The sequence below is a fragment of the Triticum dicoccoides genome, chromosome 7B, assembly GCF_002162155.2.
Source record: "Triticum dicoccoides isolate Atlit2015 ecotype Zavitan chromosome 7B, WEW_v2.0, whole genome shotgun sequence".
Taxonomy (NCBI): Eukaryota; Viridiplantae; Streptophyta; class Magnoliopsida; order Poales; family Poaceae; genus Triticum; species Triticum dicoccoides.
In genome coordinates this window covers 200,737,627-200,742,369 of record NC_041393.1, presented here as the reverse complement: position 1 = coordinate 200,742,369, position 4,743 = coordinate 200,737,627, and positions in this window count along the sequence as shown.

Here is a 4,743-nt window from a genome sequence, read left to right as displayed (position 1 = left end):
AGGATCATATTTTGAACAAGAGTCAACAGGTCGGGAGCATATGAGTTTCATTGCATCCAGAATGGCACCCAATGCCTTGGTGCCAATTTTGTGAGTCATTGCAGTGTCTAGCTTCAAGAGCGGACTGCTGCTAGTGCGACACAAAGCAGTGATGTCTACTACACAACCTTCTTCTTGTAGACGTTGTTGGGCCTGCAAGTGCACAGGTTTGTAGGACAGTAGCAAATTTCCCTCAAGTGGATGACCTAAGGTTTATCAATCCATAGGAGGCGTAGGATGAAGATGGTCTCTCTCAAACAACCCTGCAACCAAATAACAAAGAGTCTCTTGTGTCCCCAACACACCCAATACAATGGTAAATTGTATAGGTGCACTAGTCCAGCGAAGAGATGAAGATACAAGTGCAAAATAGATAGTAGATATAGGTATTTGTAATATGAAATAATAAAAACAGCAAGGTAACAAGCGATAAAAGTGAGCGTAAACGGTATTGCAATGATAGGAAACAAGGCCTAGGGTTCATACTTTCACTAGTGCAAGTTCTCTCAACAATAATAACATAGATAGATCATATAACAAGCCCTCAACATGCAACAAAGAGTCACTCCAAAGCCACTAATAGCGGAGAACAAACGTAGAGATTATGGTAGGGTACAAAACCACCTCAAAGTTATCCTTTCTGTTCTATCTATTCAAGAGTTCGTAGTAAAATAACATAAAGCTATTCTTTCCGCTCAATCCATCATAGAGTTCATACTAGAATAACACCTTAAGACACAAATCAACCAAAACCCTAATGTCACCTAGATACTCCATTGTCACCTCAAGTATCCGTGGGCATGATTATACGATATGCATCACACAATCTCAGATTCATCCAACCAACATAAAAGTACTTCAAAGAGTGCCCCAAAGCTACTACCGGAGAGTCAAGAACGTGTGCCAACCCCTATGCATAGGTTCCCAATGTCACGAAACCCGCAAGTTGATCACCAAAACATACATCAAGTGGCACATGATATCCCATTGTCACCACAGATAATCACGGTAAGACATACATCAAGTGTTCTCATAAAAGACTCAATCCGCTAAGATAACTTCAAAGGAGAAACTCAATTCATCACAAGAGAGTAGAGGGGGAGAAACATCATAAGATCCAACTACAATAGCAAAGCTCGGGATACATCAAGATCGTGCCATAGAGGGAACACGAGAGAGAACACGAGAGAGAGAGAGAGAGAGAGATCAAACACATAGCTACTGGTACATACCCTCAGCCCCGAGGGTGAACTACTCCCTCCTCGTCATGGATAGCACCGGGATGATGAAGATGGTCTTTGGTGATAGGATCCCCCTCTGGCATGGTGCCGGAACAGGGTCCTGTCGGATTTCGGGTTCCGGCAGACCCTCTAGGTTCGAACACTGGGGTGCGCGCGGAGATCTCGCCCTCTACCTACCTGCACCTCGCCGCCTCGCTAGGATCTAAACTATGAAAGGAACAACACGAGAGACACAGGGTTTATACTGGTTCAGGCCACCATTGTGGTGTAATACCCTACTCCAGTGTGTGGTGTGGTGGATTGCCTCTTGAGCTGATGATGAACAATACAAGGAAGAATAGCCTCATGAGGGTCTGTTCTTGGCTGGTGCGATGAACTGCTAGAGGGAGTTCAGTCGCCCTTTCTACTGGTTTCCAGAAGATGATCCCCCTTATCCTTGTGGGTGGCTAGTCCTATTTATAGGAAAAGGCCCTGGGCCTCTTCCCAAATATTGAGCGGGAAGGGCGCCAACAATTGGCCATTTTGAAGGGGAACATCTAGTACACTTATCCTGACTAAAGTTGGTCCTCGCCTGCCAAAGGCTCTGGTGGTGACGCCGGCTTGGGCTCCAAGATGACCTCCATCCTGCCGTTCTGCTGGTCTTGGTCTTGTTTTACCGAAATGGCTGCCTTTGCTTGATACTCTTGCCTGCGCTTGCTCCCTTTGCACCAAAGAGGAAAGGGAGGACACTACGAGGGCTGGCGTCCGCCTGGCGCCCTTGGTCGTCATGGCTTGCGTCATGGGAACCTCGTGAGGTAACCCGCCTTGATCTCTCCGCCTTGTCGTGAGCCAGCCTGACGAGGCCGTGCCTGAGGAAGCTTCCTGTCGTCCACCCCGCGAGGCTTGGCCCCTCGCGAGGGTCTTGAGCTCGTGCCGAAGAAGATGGGCCATGCTGGTCCTCCCCTTGAGCCACGCTGCAGGCCTCAGGAAGGCAAGTCTGGGGACCCCCGTTCCCAGAACACCGACAGTAGCCCCCGGGCCCAAGGCGCGCCCGGACTTGGCTGAGCAGAGAAGCGAAGGGGCAAGTGTGAAGCGCTGCGGGCCCTAAAAGCCTACGGCCTTTGGCGCCGCGTGGCAGTTGATTGGACGTGGGCGGCTCCGCGCCCCCATGACGCCTCGGCAACAGCATGAACTGACAAGTCCCTGCATGCAAAAACGGGTCATGATTACCTGTGATCGTGGAAGCCGACGGTTGGCCTCCTTCCGGCTATAAGTACGGGACAACGCGAGCCATTCCGGTTCATCTTCCTCTGCTACTCCTCCTCTTCTTCATCTTCGCCATTACTCTGCCTTGCCGCGATGGCTCCGATCCGCCGGTTCTCCGCAGAAGAGAAGGGAAAGGCCCCCTGAGAGGGTCCTGACCCGCTTCCGCCAAAGAAGCGGTTGGTCCTCTGCCGCCGAGATGAGGGTGCACGGCAGGAGGTGTTGAGACCTTGGTGCGAGCGGCCGCCGCCGGGGTTCCCGCTGCCCTTGTACGCCCACCTTGAGGGCCCTGCAGGAGTTGATGTCGAGCGCCACGGACGACGCCGCCGTCGGCGCCGGCGGGTCACGGCGGTGTGCGTCGTCCCTCCTGGCACGCCGAGGGCTCCTCCCGAGAGTTTGTGCTTCATGCCGCCATGCCTCCTCGATCTTGGATTCACCTTCCTCCCTCCTTCGCCTTCGAGATTCCGCCAAGGGGGCCTTTCAGGCTCTGGCTGCAGCACGCCGACTGCCAGACTCCTGCGATCGAAGCGGATGTCGAGGTCGTCGCTCCAGGCAAGGTCTTCATGACCCGAGGTTGGGGCGAGATTGCCCGGGTCTGCCGTCCGGAGGGGGCCCTCGTGATCCACCTGGATTACGATGGCACCTCCTTGATGCTCTTCAAGATCTTCGACGAAGAAGGGCATCGGCTGGAGTGTTGTCCCAGAGGCAGCGGCCGAAGCTCTGGGGCAGCAAGGACCAGGCCTGCTGTCGCCTGTTCTTCCAGCAGCTCCTCAGGCGGTGGGGGTGCCGGAGGATCCAGCGACTCCGCCGAGCTCTTCGCGACTCCGGAGACAAGCGACGATAGCTACGAGCCCCCGAGCCTGTGCCGATCTCGGAGCAAGACGGGCTCGTTAGGCCGCCACCGCCTCTGATCTAGATGAGGCTGGCGCCGAGCCTCATGCAGCCCACTTTTGATGATGGCGTCCTCCGCCTCGGTTCCTGTAGTTAGGACTCCTTAGGATACGCGTCTTTTGTCCCTGCTAGGAGCCAAAAACACACCCCGTGGGGGTTTGTAAGGTGTCTGTAGTTCCTTTTGTTAATATGATCCTTATCGTGAAGCAGTGTGAGATGTTCGTCCCACCTTAGCTTAGTTCCTCCTTTCGAACCTCACGAGGGCTCGATGCTCTACGCTGACAGGTCCTGGTCCCAAGGCAAGCTTCAGCCGTCGCTGGTATGCCAGGTCGCGATGCCGTGGTCAAGGCCAGGAGGTGAGCGGCCTGGGGTCCAGTAAGATCCCCTGAGTCGCGATGCTCTGGAGATCCCCTTTAGCGCTCAAGCAGCCATTGTTCGGTGAGAAAGGAGCGCGATGTTGCTAACACGGGATCGCATTGGATGCGGGGGCGGTGCTGCGATAGCTAGTGTTTCCGGGGGGTGACTTATCTCGAGAGTCAGGAGCCGCTTCCTGGTGCGGTGCTAGGTCCGCGCATTGGCCGGTGAGGGGTTGCCTGGCGAGGTCCCCGCGTGCCTCTTCCCTCTCGCCTTTGCTCCCCTTTCTGCTCTACGTCCTCGGTCCTGGCCCTTGAGCTGGTCTCAGCCGTCGCTGGTTTGCCAGGTCACGATGCCGTGGACAAAGCCAGAGGGTGAGGGCTGGAGAGCCAGTAGGAGCCCTGAGTCGCGATGCTCAGGTACCCCCCCTTTAACGTGCAAGCGGTTCGCGAGGACGAGAGTGAAGAGGACGCCGTGAGGGCCTTGCCTGGCGCTACTTCTTGAAGGGATCCTGCAGGCCCACCACAAAAAGAACAAGAGTCTGCTATGACGAGCGGCGGTCAGTCGTTGGTTGCTTTGGAGAGGTGATGAGGCACTAAAGGCCTGACGTGCATCCGGGCACCCGGGAGCCAGCGCGGGACCCACGGGGCCCTACCTCAAGGCAGGTTGCGCCTGGCTCAGGGCCTTAACTTGTGATGTGTTCCTACAAATTTGGCTAGATGCCGATGCTCTACGTCCTCGGGTTCGGCCCTCGAGCTGGTCTCAGCCGTCGCTGGTTTGCTAGGTCGTGATGCCGTGGAAAAAGCCAGAGGGTGAGGGCTGGAGAGCCAGTAGGAGCCCTGAGTCGCGATGCTCAGGTACCCCCCCTTTAACGCGCAAGCTTGTTAGATGCCGACGCTCTACGTCCTCGGGTCCCGGCCCTCGAGCTGGTGTCAGCCGTCGCTGGTTTGCCAAGTCGCGATGCCGTGGACAAAGC